This window comes from Plecotus auritus (genome assembly GCF_963455305.1).
Source record: "Plecotus auritus genome assembly, chromosome: 6".
NCBI classification, from domain to species: Eukaryota; Metazoa; Chordata; class Mammalia; order Chiroptera; family Vespertilionidae; genus Plecotus; species Plecotus auritus.
In genome coordinates, this window is record NC_137773.1 from 144,984,945 (window position 1) to 145,009,908 (window position 24,964).

At 42.7% G+C, this 24,964-nt stretch overlaps 1 protein-coding gene across 7 annotated transcripts in view; it reads right to left on the bottom strand.

Annotated features, from left to right (window-relative positions):
- Positions 1 to 17,774, bottom strand: part of ZBTB38 (zinc finger and BTB domain containing 38) — a 72,000-nt gene extending 54,226 nt beyond the window's left edge. For 2 of the 7 annotated variants that reach the window (XM_080674616.1, XM_080674614.1), the window contains exons 1-2: positions 16,939 to 17,243; positions 15,548 to 15,622 (exon numbers count right to left, since the gene is read on the bottom strand). The gene's annotated coding sequence lies outside the window, so the exon portion shown is untranslated. Of the gene's footprint in view, positions 1 to 25; positions 100 to 738; positions 1,156 to 1,947; positions 2,185 to 15,547; positions 15,623 to 16,938; positions 17,244 to 17,600 lie in introns of those variants that run through there. The other 5 variants (XM_080674615.1, XM_080674619.1, XM_080674618.1 and 2 more) reach the window with 5 other exon arrangements.
- Positions 17,775 to 24,964: the final 7,190 nt, after the last annotated feature.

Here is a 24,964-nt window from a genome sequence, read left to right on the forward strand (position 1 = left end):
CCAGACAGTAGAAGGCATTTCATACATTTAAGCAGAGCTGCTGCACAATGACTGTGTCCTTCTGCTTCTGAGAATCAAATAATCCTTTTGCTAAGGAAGAAAATCAGCTGGAACGGATACTGTCATGTCATCTTGAAGAAAGCTTTCAATACAGTATGTATCTGGTTTGGGATGCATTTTATAGACTGTTAATTTCATAGAACTGCTAATAATAACAACAACAAAAAAACCAAAACTGTTAGGCTGTAGCAAAGTCAAAAATATTATAAAAGGTGTAGCATTTCTAGATTATTTTTAAAAATCCTAATTGGTGCCGGCAGGCTTGTAGAAGAATGCATGATCAGCTGTCTGTATCAGTGCTATAACCTCTAACCACAGGCGTGTAAATGTATCCTGCTAAATGTATCTGCAGTACAGAACGGCAGATACCTCCTCAGCTGGAATGGTATTCTAATGTGAATAAATTTGCTTAAACTTAGAAGCAGAATACAATCAGGACAGAAAAATAAATTGATGCTGAGTTCGTTTGGATACATAGCTGACCAGCACGGACGATAAAAGCTAACCAGGATACTGACCTAAATAATGTTGACTTGCAGCAGCCTACTGTACTTGCTCAAAACATAGGACGTGCAAAATTATTTTTCTCCTCCCTCCCCCTGCAAAAGCTAAATTGTAAAGTAACAAGCCATTAACAGAAATCCAAAAGGCTATATTTATAGAAGGGAGAGTACATACTGTAAGAGAAGAAATGGTGTGGTGCTGAGATGCAACGTTTCTTTGTTTCACTTTGAGGCTTATCTTAGCTACGCTTGCACGATGACATTGACATCATGGAGGTCAGGGCTGACACTGGGGTGCTATCCGTTTTATGAGTGAAATGTTTTCTGAAAATTAAATCTCATCTACTCGAACACCAAATTTCATGTCTTCTTCAATACCACCTCTCTACTCTCGCTGCACAAGATTGATGGGATCTAGTTTGGCTGTATGTAATAAATTGGAATCGCTTTCTATAGAGATTCCAACACATAATTGTAGGAATTAATTTTTTAAAACAAAAACCTTTAAGAATTCTTATGCATCCCCTTTCAATCTTTTCTATCAACGCACACAAGCACGCACGCGCACACAGACACACACACAGACACACACACACACACACACACAATTGAAGCTCAAATTGCAATGAAATGTTTAACATGTGGAACAAAAAAAATGTGGAAAGAGCTGCTTATTCAGGATTTTGAAGTAATGCCTAATAAGCAAATACTGTTTTGCTACAGAACCAGTGTCACCATGTCCCCAAAGAGAGGAAAACAGCATAGCTTGCTAGAAAAATTTCCTCCATTTCCTGCCGGCAGGTAAAAAACAGAAAAGCATTTACCACGCTGCATAAAACAAGAAGTCTTTCATTTTTAAGGAAATAGAGCAGATTCTTTTCCATTCCTTCTTCAGCTACAAAAAAACCATACCCACCCCCACCCTTGGATCCTGGACATAAGCTAACATTTTTATAAAATGCTATGAGACTGATTTTGAATACATAATATTTACTTTTCGTCTTCTTATCTCTTCAAGTCTTTCACTGCCTATTGCATCACTGAATATGCTCATGTTAGTTAATTTTAACTCGTGCAAAAAGAAATTAATATTTTCTGGAGTTGCTAGTTTTCCAGCGCCTCTATTTTCTATAAGAACTGGCTAAAAATAATTGGGTTAGCAAAACATTCAAGCTCCCCAGAATTTTTTTTAAAGGAGAAAATGTATTCGAACATCTTACTTCGGTACTAGGTTTCACAACCGACCTTTTGTTTCTGGTTTTCATCTTTCTCCTCTCCCAGAATCCAAGTGATTTTTAGCTCAATGTGTGGAAAGTACCCCGCCCAGCTCTCTCCCATACATTTCAAAGTATCCGAATGGGGTTGTCCAAATGGTCGATCATACCTGAACCACACTGAGTCCTCTTCTCTTTGGAGCACATCTCTCCCTCCTACCACTATTCCAGAAATAAACGTGGCTCTAACGGAAACACCCATGGTGGAACCATCTTCCCCACCCCCACCTCGTTGCCCTATGAGCTCTGGTTAGCATTGACAGCGACAGAAAATTAGAATGGAGTGTCCTTAGGCTAATTCCTGCTGCACCATGGGGATCGGGAATTAGAGACGATCACTCTGAGTTACAAGGTACCAGTTTAATAGAAGGTCATCTGTAAAGCCGAGTCCTGAGAGTGGGGGCGGAGGAGGCTGAAGCGAACACCTAGGCATTTGGTTCGATTAGTGTCTGTTCAGATATTTCCCATGAATAACATCTGAAAGCTAAACATTCACATTAAAATACTCAGAAATTATTATCATGTAGGCTAACTAGAATCAACTCTAACCCCTTGGAACTGAGTCGACGCCGCCTCTTCCTGGAAAAATAAATGACAGCGACAAGGACAGTAATCCATATCAGGCTCCCAGGAGATGAGTGAACAGTGTTATGGCCCCTTCACAGGAGCAGGGTGGTGAATGTGGTCAGGTCCCCTACTGGTACGGGTAAGCCGTTGCCTGGGCAAGTGGTTTCCAAACCTCCTTGTGAGGTTCTGTGTCCACGCTCTGCCAAGACGAGCCTAAAAGCTACGTGTTGGTTATTTTGTGGTGTTCCAAAAACACTCCACGAGCTAACGTGTTCTGTTTACCAAACCTGATTGTGTTAAACGAATTTGAACTGTAGCTGAAAGCGCTCAGATGGATGAGCTTGTTTAGGCAGACATTCTCTGACTAGTAAATCCTGTTTTGTACTTTAAAAAAATCATGTGCATGCCTGAATTACGCAAGCTTTGTCATGATTACAAGTGGCAAGGGTATGCATTCACTTATGATTTTTGTCTTTCTTTTGTTTTATTTATTAAATTGAGTGGGGTGACACTGGTCAACATGAACATATAGATTTCAGGTGTGGATTTCTTTTTTGAAAAAAATATATTTTATTGATTTTTTACAGAGAGGAAGGGAGAGGGAGAGTTAGAAACATCGATCAGCTGCCTCCTGCACACCCCCTACTGGGGATGTGCCCACAACCAAGGTACATGCCCTTGACCGGAATCGAACCTGGGACCCTTCAGTCCGCAGGCCGATGCTATCCACTGAGTCAAACTAGTTAGGGCATGTGGGTTTCTATATTATAAGATCTGTATATTGCACCGTGCCCGCCACCCAAAGTTACATCTTCTCCTGTCACCTTATATTAGGACCCTATTCACCTCCCCCCACCCCACCCCTTTCCCTCTGGCAACCATCACACTGCTGTTTGTGTTCATAAGTTTCAGTTTTATATCCCACATACAAAAGCTTTTTAGCTTTTTCTGACTGACTTATTTCACTTAGCATAATGATTTTTAAAAATTCATGCTCCTCACCAACATCCTCGGGCTTACGCACAAATATTAATGTAAAAGACAAATCCCTTTTCCCATGTTGTAAATGTTGACCTGTTTTTGCACTGGGAACCCCAAATAATCTGGCAGGAGCAGGCGGGAGAAGGCAGAGCAGCAGTGAGGAAGCGTCTTTCACTTAGATTAAGGTTCTCACTTGCTCCCAGTCACATTGTTCTGCCGTCTGAGCTCATTTTAGTTTCAGTCCTGTAGGTTAAAATTAAATTGCATGGCTTACGAAAAGAACATAATTCAAGTACGAGCCAAGCTTGAGTCTCCATGTTTTAAAAAAATGTAGTCAGGGCACGGAGTCCCAGAGGGATCCTTAGTTGATAAACATTTGGATCGGTTTGCACATTTCTTTATTCCACTCACTGCATTAAAAATTATAGCTGGTTTCCGTTTTTACCTAATATAGATATTCAACATTTGTGGGTAAGTTTGTTATCGGGTTAGGCTGTTTTGATCTAAATGTTTAAAAATAAAATACTTACCAAATATAACATTTTTGTTTAAATTCTTAGAATTTATAAGTTTTAAAAACTTTTGATGAGCTTGGTTATTATATCTATCTAGAGTGTATTTAGCCTTGGAAGCAACAAGGTTACAATCTCTCAATGGCTGAAAATGTGCATTTGGATGATATTTTAGCCTAAATATTTTGGAAAGTCCAGTGCTACTTCGATCATCTACATTTTGCCTAGAGATCTGGGCAGAAACTTCTATTTTCTACCTTGATCAGAGCTGTCTATTAGAACTACCATTTATTGAGAACCTACTATATTCTCAATATTTTAGCTATATTATTTAATTCTAAACCAGTAATTCTACAAGGTGGAACTTAGTTATCATCAACTTTAGATGAGGAACAAATGAGATTGCTAGTCACACAGTAAATAGCTCAGTGAGGACTTAAACCTAAGTCTGACTAATTCCAAAGTCACACGCTCATTTGTGGTCTTTCCACCAATTCTGACAGGATAAAACCTCCTCCTCTGCATTCTGCCCTGATGTAGGAATCTTTTTACTGTGTAGACGCCTAGTCCAGGGGAACGCCCTCCCTGAAGCCACAACCACCCAGGTTTATAAGAACCAGCCTCAACTCCCAGTTCCTGAGAATTTGGGGTACCCATTATACTGGACCAGAAGGTGGAAAAGACAGAATAAAAGAGGAGGAATGAACTAGACCAGTGGTCGGCAAACCGCGGCTCGCGAGCCACATGCGGCTCTTTGGCCCCTTGAGTGTTCTAACGCCACTTCTTCAAAATAGACTCGCCCAGGCCAAAAACCGACTTCTGCACATGGGCCACGAAGTTTCAATCGCACTGTACGTTTTTGTGGAAGAGCCACACTCGAGGGGCCAAAGAGCCGCATGTGGCTCGCGAGCTGCAGTTTGCTGACCACTGAACTAGACTGTGTTGGAAAGTTAAGGTTAGAAAGCAGTAACAAATAAGCAGTAACAATTTTTTTCAGAGGTTTGTCATAATTTGGAAATGTTTCATGAGACAGAATAAGTGGAACAGCTTACATTTCCATCTGAGCAAACTACCTCCCCTGGTAAAGCCCAATATTTTCATGTTACAGATGGGGAAACTGAGGCTGAGAGAAATCTGGTCATTTGCATAAGATCACACACATAATAAGTGAGTTGACCCATTTGCTGTATTAAAAAGCATATGATCAATTAAAGAAAAATCAGTGTAACAATCAGGACTGACCTGGTTTCCACAAATAGTGCTTTGGGCCTGAACAGATAATCCAAGTTGGTATTATGAGTTCCTTCCCCAATATATTTTGAAAATGGGCTTTTAAAAAGCCTAAATTTTGAATAAGAGATGTTTCTCCATCACGGTCAGTGTCTCAAATGCATCATTTTAATGATTGACTCTCTGCTGACATCTGTACATTTTGCCCGTTTCTAAGATCCCTTCCACCTCGGAAAGTGTGTGATTCTAAAAATTCCAGCCCTGCTTGCTTTCTAGGTCAGTTAGGCCAAGCGCTGGACTCCAAGTCCCCTGCTGCCTGGTTATATGGCCAGCTGACTATCTCCCTCATTGGCAGTAATTTTATATGCCAACCAGATGGCTCTCAAAGGGGGCTTTCTAATCAACTCTATCAGTTCCACCCTGCCTGGGAATACGAGAGGAGGATTATCTTCCTCTGCTCGTGAGGCAGGAGAAGGAAGGGTTGGGTGAATAGACATGCCGGAGAAGTCTGAATTCCAGGAAGCCCCCTCCAGGTCTCAGACAGGAGCTTTCACACTCCCATCCATGAGCTTCTGTGTATACGACGTGGGAAGGGACCACACATTTGGTGGCAAGGATCTGGCAGCAAGCCTTGAGGACCAAACTAAAGTTACCCTCCAGGAAAGAGCTGGAGGGAGAAGGGGAATGTGGATCATGTGGTTTGCAACAGAGAAAAAGTGGTAAGTGACTTCGGGTTGCAAGGGAGACTGTGGTGGATTCCATCCCACCCTACCCTAAATTTAGCTCAGACTCTCCTGTGGGAATATCATCAATGTCTCACCACCATTTCCGATATCACTACCTCAGCTTTAGCAACAGAATAGTTCCTGCTTTCATTTCTCAGTGCACTTGAAATGTGGCACTAATAAAGGCCTTGCATGCTCTCGGAGACCCAGAGCTTTCCTGCATCCCTAATCACATGCTCATCTGCGGTCATGACCGTTTGCCACTCCCCAAATGGAGAGCAAGTAGAACAACAGCGTCTTCTAGATCCTGAATTGGCAAAAATAAATAAAAAATAAATACATAAATAAAAAACATATTCAGCAAGAAGATTGAGTTTCTTCTTTCTAGAGAGATTGGCTACTAAGTTGAAAAGGGAGGTTAGCTGTAAATGAAGGTGGAGAAGGAAGAATTCTTACAGATTAGTAAGATCCACCCCATGTGAGTGCATAATCCTTTCTTTGTATCTTTCTTCATCCTGGGCAACAAATATTCCAAGACTTGCCCTGGGAACAAACTCATTTGCTTTCTTTTTTTCCCAGATAAATGACTTTGTGGTTCAGAAGGGCCACAGCCATGCACTTCTCCACAGAGCAGCTTAACAAGCCTCAGTGAATTTCCACTTCCTTTGGGCTGAAGATAAAAGCACAAGAAGTGTATGTTGTATCGGATTATCTATCGTTACTCGTATCTCAGGGTTGCCTCCGGCAAGATCTATGCGTCTCCCATGGTACACAGAGCATTGACGGGTGCAACAAAGGGGCTCAAGTGGGTATGGTCTTCACCGATCAACACCAAACTTGGCGGGGGATGGCTTTCTCTGCTTCCACTGCTACCAGTGGAATCTTCAGCTCTGTGCCATGAAGCCACTTCCTAGGATTAGAGAACTCACTCCGTGAGTTAAGGCATGGACCGGGGGACTGACATTACCAATGGAAGTCTTTCAAACACTTAATCACTGTTTACTCAGGGGAGCCACAAGTTGTCTGGAAAGCTGACCACAGGCTTTGTTGAAATCTGTCCCTTCTAGAACAGGGAAAGGGAGACAGAAGTCAGAGTGACCCCACATAGACATCAGCAATACCACTGCCTTCACAAGATGCTTCAACCTTTCCTCAGGCCCTCGGTGGCACAGCATGCTTCACAGTGTTTTATAGAGCATGTCACTGAAATTCTCTGAGGGAGGAGAAAGTCAGGTCCAAAGAGCCTGTTGAAACTGAAGTTCTCAGCAAAAGCTGAGGATAAAAGCCATATTACTTAATTTCTGGCATTCTGCTATTTGTAATTCAACATACTGGCTCGACTTTTGAAGATTTTTATTCCAAACTTTCACTTAAATAGGTACTTAATAAATGGCAATAGAATAAGTGAATTAATGAATAGATGCCAATATAGAGGGCTTATAACTTATTTCCCATTTCCTCTCAGAAGAAAAATGTTATACTTGTTTAATTTTGTTTAATAAAAAGGCTCAACTAAATATAATTTTAAGCAAAATAGTAAATATCGGCCAAAGTATCACCTGGGACCAAGAGTCCCTTGAGAATATCAGAGACATAGGCTTGATTGCTATATTAAGTCAATCAGATTAAGTTTAGCCAGCGGAAGTAGCCTTTATCCTATTTGGTTTGCAAAGAAAAATCTCATGAGTTATCATGAGCAGCTAAAAATAAGTTGCAGGTTTCATTTTCCACCCTTCAGTATGGTTTTGAAACCAAAAGGTACATAACTAGGAGATTCACCAATGCCTACTGAAGTTCAACAATTCAAACTGTTACCTTTCTAGCACGCCGTCCTGATCTGCAACTCACAGCCAGCCCAAGAAATGTACACTACTGTCCATCTCAGCATGGTCTCTTGAGATGAATCCCCCTAATAAATAAGGCATGGCAGGAAATTGGGGGCTGAGGCCAGTCTTGGGGGACAGTGGCTTGTGTGTGTCTTATATCCGGACAGGATGCCACATAGACATCAGCGTTATTTGCTCAGCCTCAATATTAGGTGACGCTATGGACCCCTTTGCAGAACAAGGGAGTTAATAAAGCCAGAATTTCATTAATATGCGGCCCTAATGTAGTGAGCGTGGCAAGTACCCCTTGCCCTAAATGCCCATGGCCTTGTGCAATTCCATACTGCACACCCAGGCGGCTCACGATACGGTTAATTTCAAAACTGTCTTTCCAGGGCCAAGTGTGGCAAAAAGGTGTTTGACAGAGGCTAAGAGCTTCAAAGGGAAGGCAGCCACCTCACACTAGTATTCAGCTGGGCACACGGCCCGGAGAGAGAGCCGTGCAGTTAACAGAAAGCCCTCCGCTGAATGAGATGGAGAGGGGGCAAAGAAGGGTTAATCTGCTTCCATTAGAGGAGGGGCCATTTGGCAAAGGTGAAGAGAATAATCTGTATGAAGAGCAGAGAAGACAAAGCGCCATTCCGGAAAAGAAATGATTGTGCAGGGCGAGAAGGATGATTTGTCCTAGATTTTCACCATGAGGCCATTTCTTAGATCTGAGTCTTTACCTCACTTTGAAGTTACAGTCTCAGGGAGGGGAAGGGGGCATATTCACACTCAGGGCTGGAATACGTGAGCTTTGAATCCCTCTGAGATGGGCGTCTCTGAGAAGCAGAGGGTGAAGTTAAAGCCACCGGAGAACTGCCATAGAAGCCTACCCATAAATCAGAAAGCGGCAAAATAAACAATAGGAGTTGCTTGTGAAAGAGAAACCAGAGGCCGATCCCCGTTTCCTGGGGCAGGGAACTCCCTATTTTTTTTTTAACTTAAAAAAAAAAAAAGCTTTAAAAAATTTGCTTTTAATAACGTTTTTTTGGAAATACTTTAAGATTCACAAAAAGTCACAAAAATAGTGTGGCGACCATAGGCAAATCCTTTGGGGCCCAAGACTGTGAAACAATGGGTGCAGCCGTTACCTTTGGGTTCTAGCTCCTGTGCTTCACCCGGTGCCATCACAGGAGATGGATGTGGACTTGGGGATGGTGATTGACAGAACCTGAACATAAATGGGACTGTCAGCAGCTGAACAGTCTGGAGGTTGAACTTGAAAGTCAAATGGATCTGATCACTTGGCCCCCAGAAGCTGAGGTAGTAGAGTGAGAAGGGCAGCCAGATATTGTCAGGTGACCAGTGGGTGTGCGCTGATGGGTTTAAGCAGAGTTATGCAGACAGGACAAATAGTCATACTTCTTTTTAGAATCTAAAATTTAGATGCTGGTGAGAATTTTTCAGTTTGGTTGTTGTTTGTTTACCATGTTCTCTGCTGTAACAGAATGTTCCAAATTTTCATTTTCAGGTGCCTCTTCTCTGTCCCATTGCCCCTCCTTCAGCCAGATGAGCTGAAGGCAGCCTAGTGCATAGCACCTTTCAGATTTAAAAAGGCAGGTGCAACTTGGGGGCAGGTGCCTCCCCTGATCATGAAGTTATGTAACGGGAGCTCCCATCGTTGAGGCTGACTCCATGGCAGTTCCCGTCTAGCTCTAAGTTTGTCTTCTTTTCAACTCATGCCTGCCTTGACCTAAAATTTGCCCACAATGTGGGTCTTGCCCTTGCCCTGTCCTTGCTCTCTTGGCTTCTGACTCTGGACTCCACCTCTTACTCTGCTCTCCTAGCATGGATGTGCATGGCTGACTATGTCCTCCTCCATCTAGCTTTAGTGTCACCACCTCTGGTTAGGGCATACTGTCGGCTGACCTCTTTTAGGGACTAAAGTGGACGACCCCAGAGGGCTGCCCACACATGTCCCGAGATATGGCCCATCAGAAGGCAGGTAAGAAGTCCTCTAGCTGAGGCAGGAGCTCACTTCAGGAGTTAGTCTTCTCGCTCGTGCCTTGTCTCTGCTCCTCTGAGGCTGGGTGGATCCGAGTCCTTTGTCTACTCAAGTTCCAGTTCTACCTCTGCCACTAAATCTCTGGGTAACCACAAGGAGGTAAGTGAACTATTCTGGGTCTCAGTTATCTCATATTTATAATAAGGTTTTCTGACTTCCTAGCTGAGACTCTTTCAACTATATCAGTGGTCGGCAAACTCATTAGTCAACAGAGCCAAATATCAACAGTACAATGACTGAAATTTCTTTTGAGAGCCGAAAACCGACTTCTGCGCATGGGCCACGAAGTTTCAATCGCACTGTACGTGCGCGCCTGCATGTGGTATTTTGTGGAAGAGCCACACTCAAGGGGCCAAAGAGCCGCATGTGGCTCGCGAGCCGCAGTTTGCTGACCACTGAACTATACCATACCACGAATAAGGGAAAATCTAAAATTTAGAAGCCAAAAAAGAATCTTAAAGTTAAATTCTGGTTTAGATATACTAGCTCAGGGTTCTCTAACTTTTTCTCTAATAAGTATCTGCTGAAATGAACGTTGACTTGCACACAACATACCAATAGTTCTCAAGCTCTAATGTGTATAAGGATTGGGAGGCTACATTAAAATGCGTGTTCCTAGGCCCTCTCCTCAGAGCATCTGGGACCACTGGAGCCTAGGAGCACGCATTTTAACATGAGAAACTGAAGAGGATCTAGGATTTGAAATAGACACTGGTAACTTTTTAGAGGCTAATTTATCAATATGTATTAGGAACCTTAAACATAGGTCATTTGACCTACTGATTCAATTCTAGAAATTTTCCCTAAGATGTCCAAAAAGATTTATCTTTAAGAATGTTTACATATTTGTAATAACAGAGCACTAGAGGCAATCAAAATGGTCGTCAACAAAAAGAATGAATAAATTAAGACATATCAGTCCAATGAAAGCACAGTTGCTAAAAGTCACATTTTCAAAGACCATTTAGTCACTTGGAAAATGTTTACAACATACCAGTTAAGTGGAGTGAGAAAAAGCATGTAAAATATCATTTCAATAATTTTTAAAAGAAGAAAAAAAATATATGAAAAATTGGAAAGAAATACATTGAAATGTCAATAATGATTTGTTTGTTGTTTGGTGGTGGTTTTCTTCTCAATATTTTCCTGTATTTTCCAGATTTTGTGTAGTGACTAGTTATGGCTCTTTTTATTTGAAACACAGTGATAAATTTTTTTAAGAGAAAAGACAAGGAATTTGTCTCATGTAGAATGAAAATAGAGAGAAGAGAGGTCTCTTAGGAGTCCAGGCCAGCAATAGCCTGGCTGCTGAGGACTCACATGATGGACAGACTGAGTCCAGTGTCTGGAGTGAATTTTGAGCTACATTCTCTTTTGCAAAGTAGTTTGGTATAGTCGATGCCCAGGCATTTGGGTCAAGGAGAAAGTTGTTTTCACTGGATACTACTTTCTGCTACATTCAAGGATAACAGATTATAGGGTCTGGGACACAGCTGAAATGACATCTTCACTGCTCTTGGGTTGAACTCATGCTTGCTGCCTCTGTGTCTAACCCCCTCCCCCCGCCTCCCCCGCCCCTTACACACACCCTTACCCCATAACGCCAAGCAGACAGACTGCAGTCATGACTACGGGGTTCGGACAGATGGTGGGCTCCTTTCTGGCATGAGAGACACCACCCAGGGTCAATGCTTCTATGGGGTGTTTCAAAGCCTCCTTTGGCCAATGCACTGGGAGCTCCAGAAAATGCCAGGAAACAAATGTTTTTGGCAGAGAGATGTCCTCCTCACAGATTTCAGTGAATCCTGGTCAGAACTCTCTCTGATGAGATTAGAAGACTTGCAGTTAGGCCTCTGGCCTAGAGTCAAACCTTGCCAAACAGCCTTGAAATTTTCACACCGCATGCTTTGGTGAGTTAGGGAGTGGTGCCAAAGATCTCAGATGAAAGTCAATTTAGAAAGACCAAAACAAAAAAATTAAAATAATGATACTTACAATACTAATAGCAATATCAAAAGCCAAAATACCAATGCTGACCATAATTATGGTAATTATTTTCATTAACACCTTGACTTGCCATGCATTTTTCTAAGTTGCCCACAGCATTTCACATTTATTACATTACTTACTCTGACAGAATCTCAGTTTTACATTTTTAAAAAATACCATTTCAGAGGCGGGAGGAAGCTTTAAATTTCTCATGAAAACCAGACGCTTTTTGAGTTAAAAACAAAACCCTGAAGTCTTCGTGTGGTGTTTTCCAACTGAGTTCTTGACAAGAAATCAGGGGATTTCAGCATGAGACATTACGAAGCCCTATTACCATGAATTCTTAGCTTTGGGGACTATGATGTGGCCTTATTGCAAAATTCTCTAAAGGGAGCAATAGAAGATTTATATGCTGACCCAGGGTAAGAAGGGAGCTTGTACTTATGTGCTATAAAAACTATAAAAACTCTGGGGGTAAAAAAGAACCGACTAGTCTGTGGACACGGCCTATGTTAGCTGCTACGCTCAGTCCACATCTGCTCATCGTGAATCAACGAGTGCAGGCTAAGCCCCTTGGATGATCAAGGTTCTGAAAAGACAATGGTGCCTCAAATTTAAACTCTACTCCTCATGTGGAATTAAAAGTTTAAAAATAATAAAATTTAAAAAGCTCAAGAAAATCTAGCTTTTCCCATGGTGTCTACTTTGACGCTTTTTTGAAAATGTGGGAGATCCAAATATTTACAACGCGGGTATTTTGTCACCCCTGCCTTGCTGGTGTGTCTGTACCAACACTGCGGAGGGGTCATGTTGACAGTAGTGGAAGTCTGATTTGGCGGTCACATACCTCTCCCTGCCATGCCATTCAGCTCAACATTAGAAATCAGGAGGTTGACTTCACCCTGCCTACACCTGACACACACTCCTCGGTCAATTCCTGCATATTAAGTGCTTGCAGGAGTCATGATCACATGGCAGTTGAAATGAACAAGCTGAATGGACCCTGACACTCTTCCTCCTTGACTGTGGCCTTTGGCCCTGCCTTTCCTGGTGGACTCCGTTAGGCTGGGACTTTCAACAACAGATCATCCCCACTTGGCTCCAGCTTTTGAAACCTGGCCCTTGTTCTCAACTTACTCCTTTGGCTGAATCCATCCAGCAGGCATTGCATTCCCCGATCAACCTGGTCTTATCTTTAGCTTACCCTGCTAGCCCAGCCAGCTCTGGCTCAGTAGACACTTTCAGGACCCAGCAACCCAAGAAAATGGACTTTCAGAGGTTGTAGCATTTCTGTAACACTTCAACTTGTTATTCTGTTCCACTCCTTCTCAGCCCGTTCCCATGGAGGGTGGGGGGACAGGGCCTGGGCTAAGGCCAGGCAGCAGTACTAGGAGATCAGACATCAGACTCCATGAGAGTCTGAGGGGCTGTGTCACATCAGCCAGTAGCTGGCCTTCCCGCACATGGACAATGTGTATTCTTCAGGGTGTGGGTGTGGTTGCCAGAGATGTCCAGTCCAGGGTGAAATTAAATCAGAAACCAGAGTGTCTAGCCAGATATTGACAACACAACTGGAGAATTAGGTACCAGACAGCTAAGGCAAAGCCTGTTGTCCACTTTTAGTATATGTGCTGCTGAAGCAAGCATATATAGTCCATTTTTATTGCAGATCTTTATGATGCCTTAGGGGCATCACAAGGCATCCTCCAGTGAGGGGAATACTGCACTAAGACCCACAATGGTGGAAAGGCTAAATAATATATTAAATTAGTTTCAGGGTTCTCCAAATAGGGCCTATAACTTTATCATTCATTGTTTCAGTAAATATTTCAAACCTTGTCCTGAAGAGAAAAAAGCTAGAATTATACACTGAGTGGCCAGATTACGATGATCTCTGAACACATAATAATCTGGCCACTTAGTGTGTGAGTATGTGTGTGTGTGTGTGTGTGTGTGTGTGTGTGTGTGTGTGTGTATTAGAGGCCCGGTGCATGAATTTGTGCATGGGTGGGGTCTGGCCAGCCTTGCCAGGGGAGGGGACATGGGCAGTTGGCCGGCCTGCCTACTGGTCGAACTCCTGGTCGAGGGGACAATTTGCATATTAGCCTTTTATTATATGGGATATACACTGAGTGGCCAGATTATTATGCATTCAGAGATCATAATAATCTGGCCACTCAGTGTATATCAAATCCTTAGGGTAGCAATAATCTCCCCAGCCTTTGCCTTTCTGGTCTACTTTTAAATGTTTCTCTCACAACTTGGTTTGGAGATCTGATCTTAGTCAGGGGTTTCCTCTCCTCCCTGTCTCAACACCCACCCACCCCCCATGCTAACATTAAAAAGTGTGACAAGATCTGGAGCAGATCAGTCAGTCAGAGTAGATTCCTGAGCTACTAGGGGCAGCCAGACCATACCAGTAAGGTAAAGAAACCATGAGCTTTCCTATAGTCCACCGGGCTCCAAGTTTGGGGAACAGAATTCTGTTGGACAATTCCAACTAGCATGACTAGACCCAGGAGTAGGGGACAAAGCCAGAATGATCCTACCCCAAGGGGATCCTGTACAGGAAAATAAGGGGAAGAATGTCCTTCCTGGCTCACTGGCCACTGGTGACATGGTGGCGCTCATGGAAAGACTCAGGGTCAGAATGGACAGAGGCATCTTGAAAAATCTTACCCACTGCTCTTTGTCCACATAGCCAGATGTTACCTAAGAGTGTCAGTTAAAGGAATTCTAAATATCTGATAATTTTTTTACCTCTCTCGCTGCTTCATTCTGCTATCTTATCCTTGAGAATCTCTAAGTTCTGTATTATGCTGGGCCAAAGAGGACTACCTCCTCTCCAGAAACTCTCCAGAGCATCTCTGGGAAGTGGCTCCCACCCCCACCCAGGGACTACATTTCTCAGACCCATTTGCAGTCAACTGTGGCCATGTGATAGACTGTTAGTCAACCGAATGTGAGCGGAAGTGATGTGCATCACATCTAGGCATGGCCCATGAAAACCTCCCGTGTGCACTTTTTCATGCTTTTTTCCTTTTCTACTGGGAAGTGGAAATGGTCCCAGATGACCTTGAAAACCACATGCTGAAGAAGGTGGGGCCTCTCTCAATCTCTGTCTCTGAATGTATGAAAGAGAGATGCCCCACTAACTTGCACTGTCACATGAACAAGAAATAAACTTCTCTTATTAGCATAACCAATGGACATGGACACTGGGGCGGTGGGGGCTTGTCCTGGGGGGCGAGAGTGGCGGGGGGGGGGGTCAATCGGAGAAAAAGGAGACATATATAATACTTTAAACAATTAAAAAAAAAAAAGAAGAGAAAAAAGAAATAAACTTCTATTAGAGCCATTAAAAACATTTTTCGGTCTATTACAGAAATTAGCCTATTCTAATTATTACATATCTTTTTTTATCTTCTTCTTCTTTTTTGGTTAATCTTCATCAGAGGATATTTTTTCCCATTGATTTTTAGAGAGAGAAGAAGGGAAGGAGGGAAGGGGAAAGAGAGAGAGTGAGAGAGAAACATCTATGTGAGAGAGACACATGGATTGGTTGCCCCTGACTGAAATGGGGATGGAACCTGCCACCCAGGTACATGCCCTTGATCAGGAATTGAACCTGTGACCCTTCGGTGCCTGGGCCAAAGATCTAACCATTGAGCACACCAGCCATGGCTACATATCCTTTCTGATACTCAGTTGTTATCATTGTGTGCAGAAGTCCCCATGCCTTCTCCCTTTTCTCTAAATTTCACTGCAAACCAAAAGAAGTGAATTAGTAAACTTAATTTAAGCAGCCATTAGATGCAAATGACACTCACCAAGTTGGTGGTCACAGTATTCAGATCTTGTAGCCAGATGAACAGGAGTTTAGCAGAGCCTCGCTTCAAGACAACCTGATATATTAAAACAAAAAGTAAACTGTAAGATCTACAAAACAGATATTTTAGAGTGTAATGGTTAATTCCTAAAGGGAATTGCCAGTTTCCAAAGGAATTCACCACTGTTTTGCAGTAAATGACAAGTTTCCCCATCGCCTTTTTAAAGATTCATTTTTTAATATACCTTCCACACACCAATAAAACAGAATTTATTTTATTTTTTTATTATCTCAGAGAGGAAGGGAGAGGGAGAGAAAGATAGAAACATCAGTGATGAGAGAGAATCATTGATCAGCTGCCTCCTGCACACCCCACTCTGGGGATCGAGCCCACAACCCAGGCATGTGCCCTTGGCCGGAATCGAACCCAGGACCCTTCAATCCGCAGGCTGACGCTCTATCCACTGAGCCAAACTGGCTAGGGCTAAAACAGAATTTATAAAGAACAATTCTACTGAGCTAAATAAGCTATACAAAGAGTAGATGTTGACTGAGGGAATGGTTTTGGAAGCTAGGAAAACTAGGTATGATTTCCATGCCTACGTGCTCTGCAGTTCTTTTTTACACATTAAGACTTTTCTCTCAGGAACTTACCTTTCCTGGGTAGGAGCTTCCAGAGCTTGTAAAATTATAGGCCATGCAAAGGCTTAGATTTTTATAGGTGAAGTTAAAACAGACTCCAGGGATACATTATAGTGTCTTTGTGTTTTATATCACCCTAGACGGCACAAGAAGGAATGAAAATAAGCTCTGTGTAAACAGGGCAATGTGACATGGAGGTGCCCGCACCAGGACGACCAGGGACAAACAGAGACAACCAGAGACACGCTCTGTAAAGGCGGCAGGTTGGGGATGTTGTCTTATCAGAGCTGCCATCGTTTACCAGATCAAGTGCGAAAATACCATTTGACGGCACAGGGCACATATTTGCCTAGAACAGGGTTTATTTTTGTATCTGATTACTCAGTAAAAGCTCCAGGAAGCAAATAGTTCAGAACTCTGGCAGTCCAACACAGACCGCCGGGGCGGGCGGGAGGAGGAAGAGGAGACAAAACAAGAGTGGCGATGGGGAAGGCTCGGCTTGGGCCATTTCCCCCAGGGTTTCAGTCTTAGTGAATAGAAATATTTTTGAGAGGAAATGTGTCCTTGTCTGGGCCTGTGGAGAAGAGAGAGATTAGATAGGTCCCTTCAGTGCTGTATTTGGAGGGTCCCCACTCACCCCTCTGGCCTGGGCCTGCTGAGCCTTAGGTGTCAGGGAACAAGATGGCACCCACGTGAAGGTGCCCACGTGAGGGGCACGGAGTGAGGGGGCCCAGGTGGGCCTTCACTTACTCAGAGGCGCTGTCTCTTCTGAAACCCAGATGCTGCCAATTCCCTGGGCTCAGGAGTGAGAACCGCTTTCTTGCTCTGGGTTCTTCACTTCTCGTCGAAATCAGCTCCACATATTTTTCTCATGATGTCAACCATTCTGACTCCTTACATTTTGAAAGTTAATCTACAAGTAAAACCTTCCATGAGGCTTTAAAAAATATATAAAAAAGAAAAGAAAAGTGTGCTGTGGGGAGATGGCGAGGAGCAGAGAGGCAGTGCCTCCTGATTTTGAGGTTTGCTGCAGCTGCGAGTGCCACTCCCCAGGCAGTTTCCTGGCTGCAGAGGGAGGCCAGTGGCCTGCGTGGGTGACGTCAGGGCCAGGCCTGAGTCATCACCAGAGGCCGGGCTGCCCTGCCACTCGGAAGGGGACAAAAGGAACCTTTGATGTCCAGGGCCCTCCTCTCGGCTGTACTGAGCAGCAGGCTAGAACATTCCAGCCGCTTCCCCACCCCCGGCCACCCTTCCTCCTTCCGGAACAGTACCAGGCAATTCAGCAAGGCCTCCCCAAGGGATGTCGCCCTCCTGCGTGGCAGAGGCATGGCCGCTCTCTGTCAGAGAGGAGCAAGGGAGAGTGTTTCTCTGGGGATTCTCACCTCCCCCTCTTCCTGGTGGCACTCACTCACCCAGGGAGTTGCTGGGGTATTAAAGGAGACGTGGCAATGTAGAGGACAGTCTTGTCGCCCTCACTGGGCAGTACCCAGGGGTCAGTGTCTATTCTTGTCTGCTTGCATGCGATGGTCCTGGGCTTCCGTTCTCTGCTCTCTGGGTGCTGGTGTGAGCTGGCACTTCCTGGATTTAAGAGGGAACCGCTCTTTAGGAGGGGTATTTATATCCCAGGGCTCGGCGCGGGGCTCAGTAAGTACATGATGAGTGAATGGACGATTATTTTAAAACGTAGGAGAGAACATATATGGAATACTTACGGTGAATGTTTGAGCTTTTGTGCCAAGTACTTCATAAAGATTATTTCATTTATTACCCTGTAATCATTTCCCGTTCTCTAGCTGAGAAAGTGAATGCTCAGAGAGACGCAGACACGTCTCTGAAGCCTCAGAGCTGGTGAGTGGCAGAGCCTGGATGGTCTGGTCTCAAATCCTGTGTTCTTAATCACTATGCTGAGTGGCTGGAGTGAGTCAATGAAGAATGACCAAGGGCAGCCTGTCCAGGTGATGGGGGAGAAAGGTAATGATGGGTCTTAAAACCAAATTCTTCAAAAACCAGTGGAGCAATTAGGGATGACCTATCTGGGGTAGAAGGTGCCATGCCCTCTCCATAAGTCAACACCGGGTCTGAGAGTTGGTGGGATACCCATAGTGACAGGAGGGCAAATCTGTCTTTAGGTCCAAGAGGGGGTGAGAAGCTAGCACGAGAACAGAAAGCCAGGCAGGTCTGGTGGCATGTGGTGGATGAGAAGTCGAGGGCACAGTGGACACAGTCCCTCAGAGGTGTGGCTGGAGGGTCTGTGAAGCTAAAGGCACAAGTTTGGGGCAGGCCCAAAGACTACATGATAGCTCAAAGCCTGAAAATGAGAGAGAGACGAAACAATGACGTGGCTTCAAAGTGTGGGGTGGGGCTGGAAGTGACAGGGAGCAAGACGGGACCTGACACAGCAGTTACTGTCCTTAACACCGTCCTACCAGGACTCAGCTGCCTTTCTGGGACTGGGTGAGCGTGCTGTCAATGGCAGTGCTCAAGCCCAGGCGAGAAGGGGTGGCTTTGGAGGTAACTTCTCCCTCTGTGGTTTATGATTCTGTGGTTTGTACTTTTCCACAATTCTTCTAGGAAAAGCCAGGAAGTTCCAGACCCTTACGAAAGGGGGTAGGGAATTGTTGGTGGCTTCAGTAATGTCACGCCATAGCTTTCCTTCCCACGGTGGGGCAAATGGCTGGTCACAGGACCCCTCTCCTTGGCTGAGGAAATCGATGCAGTTACCTTGTGCTGCGAGCTCTGCTAGTTGCCACTCTGAGGAATTAAACTTGTGCCATGGGGCCAGACTCCCCAGCAGATGGGATCAGCAGAAGTGAATTTCAGAAGGGAGAAATTCACCGCCATTTAATCAAGAGAGTAGCAACAACTGGCCAGGGTCACTGTCAACATGCACACAGAGCCTGACCTTGGGCTGAGGAAAGCGCTTTAAGTTCCAGGCATTTTTGGCAGAAGGACTTGTTTATTCTTCTCTACTCTCTCTGCAGAACATGCCTATGGGCACCTCCCTACTCTGTTTCCGCAAAGGCTCAGTGGCCTTGCTTGCTTCACATACACAGGTATTTATTCCTTTAAATGAACAGAGGCTGATTATTTTTTTAGCCTCTCTTGTGGGACCAGGATAACGTGAAGAGAAGAAGAAAGGAGAGAAGAAATGATGAATGAAAGCTTAAGTGAGACATACACTGAGTGGCCAGATTATTATGATCTCTGAACGCATAATAATCTGGCCACTCAGTGTATATCCCATATAATAAAAAGCTAATATGTAAATTGTCCCCTCGACAGGAGTTCGACCAGTAGGCAGGCCGGCCAACCGCCCATGTCCCCTCCCCTGGCCAGGCTGGCTGGACCCCACCCATGCACGAATTCATGCACCAGGCCTCTAATATATATATATACTGAGTGGCCAGATTATTATGCATTCAGAGATCATAATAATCTGGCCACTCAGTGTAGATCCTTGCACTGCATGCTCTGGGGTTGGTTTGAACAGAGGATAAAAATCAAAGAACTGGACAATTTGGGGACAAAGAGGAGTAAGTGATGACACCCTTAACCTCTACTCCATCTGGAGAACCCACCTCCTTGGTTATGAAAATGAAGTTATACTGATAATTATAAAAATAAAATGTTTACAAGTTCAAGGAATTCCTTGAAAGACTTGTTTATACTTGCTGCCCCCAATTTCTCTCATCCCATTCACTAAAAAACACACCCAATTTGATAAGATATCATTTACACACCATAAAATTAACCCATTTAAAATGTGTCATTTAATGGATTTTAGTATACGTATTTACAGAATTGTGTGACCCATAATCTAATTTTAGAACATTTTTATCACTCCAAAAAGAAACCTTGTACCCATTATCAGTCATGCCTCCTTTGCCTCCACCCCCAGCCTTAAGTAAACATTAATTTTCTTTCTGTCTCTATAGATTTGCCTCTTCTGGACATTTCATATAAATGGATTCATACAATATGGTCTTTTATGTCTGCCTACTTTCACTTAGCATAATGTTATCCAGGTTCATTCATGTAGATGATATCAGTATTTCATTCCTCTTTATGCTCACATAATATTCCATTGTGTGGATAGACCACATTTTGTTTATTCATACACTGATTGATAAACATTGAAGTTGTTTTTATTTTTGGCAGTTATGAATTATATTGCCACAAATGTTTGAGTACAAGTATTTATAAGGACATATGTGTTCATGTCTCTTGGGAATAGAATTGCTGGGTTATAAGGTAACTAACTCTATGTTTAACATTTTGAGGACAAACTGTTTCCCTAAGTGCTGCATCATTTTACATTCCCATTAGTGATATGTGAGAGTTCTGATTTCTCCACATCCTCACCAAAAATTATTTTTATTAAAGTATAGTTGACATACAATATTATATTAGTTTCAGGTATACAACATAGTGATTTGACATTTCTATACCTTGTGATGTGATCACCGCAATAAGTCTAATAACCATCTGTACCTTACAAAGTTATTACGATACCATGGCCTATTTTCCCTATGCTATACATTACATTCCCATGACTTATTTATTTTATAACTGGAATTTTGTACCTCTTATTCCTCTTTACATTTTCACCCATCCCTCCATGCCCCTCCCCTCACCTATACTCTTATTGTCTATCTTTTTTATTCTAGCCATCCTAGTGGGTATGATGTGGTATCTCATTTTGACTTTGATTTGCATTTCCCTAAAGACTAATGATGCTGAGCATCTTTTCATGAACTTATTGGCCATTTGTATATCTTCTTTGCTGAATTATCTATTCAAATCCTTTGTTTATTTTTAAATTGGATTAATTGTCTTATTTTTTTGAGTTGTAGGGATTCTTTATATATTCCAGAGATAAATACATATGCTTTATAAATATTATCTCCCTGTCTGTGGGTTACCATTTCACTTTCTTTATGGTATTCTTTGAAGTAGAAAAGTTTTTCATTTTGACGAAGTCTAACTTATCAGTTTTCTCTTTTACCACTTGTGCTTTTGGCATCAAATCTGAGAAACCATTGTCTAACCCAAGGTTGTAAAGAATTACACCTGAGTTTTCTTCTAAGAGTTTCATAGTTTTAGTCTTACATTTAGGTGTGTGATCCACTTTAAGGTAATTATTATGGTGTATTGTAGGAATTCAAATTATTCTTATCATGTGGATATCCAGTTGTCCCAAAAGCATTTGTTGAAAAAAACTATTCTCACAATAATTCTGTACATCTAAAACTGTTCTGAAATTAAAAGTTTATTTAAAAAATAATACAGGGTGTTCTCATATATACACACTTCAATAGCTGATAACTCAATTGATGTTTCTTTCTTTTCAGCCATACTAAGCTTTGAACAAAGGAAATTCATCCTAAAATGCTACTGGAAAATTGAAAATGCAGTTAAAGTACAAACACTGCCTTTATAATTATTTTGGGACACCCTCTGTCCCAAAAAAACATTTACTTTAACAGCTGATAACTCACTTAATTTTCACTCCTTTTCAGGTTTAACTGACTTCAAATAATGGGTGAAGCCAGACTAAACTTTGAACAAAGAAAATTTATCCATTAGACTTTTTTATGGAGATACATAAAAGATAAAGTTTACAGTACAAAACCAGCAACAGTTGACAAATTGAGGGCATACAAATACCAAACGAAATGATTCTTGATGTTTTGTGATTCCATTGCTTCATGTTATCAGCAGTCTGGACCAGAAGGGTCATCAGTTTGAAAACAGACATTGACCAAAAAAAATTTTTTTTAATTTCTGTAGATTATTTTAGATTTGAAAATAAACTTATGTTAATAAACACTGACTTTATAATCCAAGTGTGTATATATATTTTTTTGGTACACGCTATGTATTCTCTTCCCCATTAAAGTACCTTGGCCCTTTGTCAAAAATCAACCAACTATAAATATTAAAGGTTATGTTTGGACTTTTAATTCTATTCCATTGACCTAGATATTTGTTGTTATGCTAGTACCATGCTGTTTTAATTCCTATAATTTCATATCCACCAACTTTGTTCTTTTTCAAGTCTGTGTTGGCTATTCTGGATTCCTTGCATTTGCATATGTTTTTTAGGATTATCTTTTCAAGTTATGAAAAAAATCTAGCTGGGATTTTGATAGAGATTGTATTCTATTTGTAGATAAATTTGGGAAGGATATCTGTCTTAACAATATTAAGTCCTCTGATCCATGAACCTGGGTAGCCTTTCCATTTATTTAGATCTTTAATTTCAATGTTTGGTCATTTTCTGTGTACAAGTCTTACCCTCCTTTTGTTAAATCTCATCCTATGTATTTTATTCTTAATTGATAGTATAATCTTTGCTTATGATCTTGTTAAGAGTTTATAATTTGGGGATTGAAAGACCTAAATTTTAGTCCTGGCTCTACCATTTATGGAAGCTCTATGACCTTAAGATTATTTAGCCTGTGCCAGCCTCCTTTCTTTAATCTGAGCTAAGGAAATAATATATCACCTCATGGGTTTGTTATGCAGATAAAATAAGATAATGCTATGCTATCCTATTGAAACCATGACCCACACGGGCCAGTCTCAGCGTGGTGCTGCAATCTAAGAAACCCAGTCCAGTCACCAAGAAGTAATTTTAAATTAACTCATATTCAATACTTGCATTTCTCAAGCACTATACAAAGGCCCCTGAAATCCTTCCTGACGTGTTTTTTCCTTCTACCTAAGCCTCTTACATCCCACAGCTTCAGCCTCTCCTTTCTCCCAAGCTCCCTACAAAGCTTCTTCTCCAGCCCTAACCAATGTTTCTCGAGTCCTTCTCCTTCTGCCCAATACTGATGGGGCAGGAGAAGAAACTGGACAAAGCCAGGACCCTTGTTAGTAGGCAGGAAAAAAGAAAAGAAGCACTCAAACTTAACTTATGTCTCATCACTTATATAGAGTGTTTAGTGTAATGTCTGATATATCATAAGGGCTCAATAAATGTTCGGGCTTTAATTTTGTTGTGGTGGTGGTTGCATTATGTCAGTGATTTTCAACTGGTGTGATGCAAGAATTTTTTAAATGCAATACCTGACTATTTAGTCAGGAGCACTGACCTCTTTTCCCTTAGACTGTCGTATTAAAAAATGACAACAGCCAACACAACCTTAGCGGTCCGGTGTGAATGAATCAAAATTATACCTATTTTTTTGTAATATTGGCAAAAGACATTTTTTTGGTGTGCTGCAGAATTTTAGTAATTAGTTATGTGTGCCATGAGATAAAAAAGGTTGAAAATGGTTGCATTATGCCCATCTATACTTTCTGTTAATTGTGTGGGCTTTAGATCATGGCTTCTGAGAATCTAGCCTAGAGGCTACCACCCAGGCTACTCATTCAGATGAATTTGGGGTTGTTGTTCATCTTTCCTCCTCTTACATCAAGCATGTCAAACTCGCGGCCTGTGGGCCACATGCCTTGTTTATTTGGCCTGTGTTAGCCTTTGAGTTTGACATGTTTGTCTTAAATCATTCCTCAGAGAATCACTCCTAGAAAATTGTTCAAAGTTTATCTTCACCCTAGCTGGTTTGACTCAGTGGCTAGAGCAGCCGTGGGCAAACTACGGCCCGCGGGCTGGATCCGGCTGTTCTATCCGGTTCTCTTGCTCTCCCCTCCACTCCTTTACTTTGAATTTATATTAGTTCACACAAACACTCCATCCATGCTTTTGTTCCGGCACTCCGGTCCAGTTAAAGAACCTATTGTGGCCCTCGAGTCAAAAAGTTTGCCCACCCCTGGGCTAGAGCGTCAGCCTGTGGACTGAAGGGTCCCAGGTTTGATTCCCATCAAGGGCACATGCCGGGGTTGCACGCTTGGTCCCCAGTAGGGGGAGTGCAGGAGGCAGCCGATCAATGATTCTCTCTCATCATTGACTAGAGGCCCAATGCACAAAATTTGTGCACAGGTAGGGTCCCTAGGCCTGGCTGGCAATCAAGGTCAATCATGTTCCCTGCCTTCCCTCGCCGCCCACGCGCCACCACCATGTGGTTCCCCCTGCCTCCCAACTCCTCACCTCCTCCTTCCCTCACTCCCTCAGCGCCCCGCCACTGGTCACCTGCCATGTTCTGTGCCACCCCCTAGTGATCAGCGCATGTCATAGCAAGCAATCAAACTCCCATTCTCCCGCTTGAACTCCTGAGGGGACACTTTGTATATTAGCCTTTTATATATATAGATGTTTCTATCTCTCTCTCCCTCTCCCTTCCTCTCTGAAATCAATAAAAAATATATATTTTAAAAAGTTTATCTTCAAGCTTCCTGAGTAATGTTTGGGGACCTATCTCCTATTTCTTTCCACCCACCCAGCACCAGAACCCTATGCTTCCTTCTCTTCTCTCACAAAACCTCCTAGCACAGTGCTTCTAAAACTGCACATCAGGGGCTTCCGGTCAAGATGGTGGCATAGGTAAATGCAGTACTTGAATCCTCCCACAATCACATCAAAGATACAACTAAACTTGAGAACAACCATCATTCAGAACTGCCTGAAATCTAGCTAAATGGAAGTCCTACAACTAGGGTATTAAAAGAGAAGCCACATGGAGACTAGTAGGAGGGGTGGAGACACAGGACAGGCTGGTCCCACACCCATGTGTGGTAATTTATAATTGAGAGGGATATCTTGGCTGTGGAGGCCCCCCCTGAGGAGCAAGGGGTCTCAGCCCCATACCAGACCCCCCAGCCCAGGGTTTCAGTGCCAGGAAGAGAGGTCCCCATAACTTTAGGCTGTAAA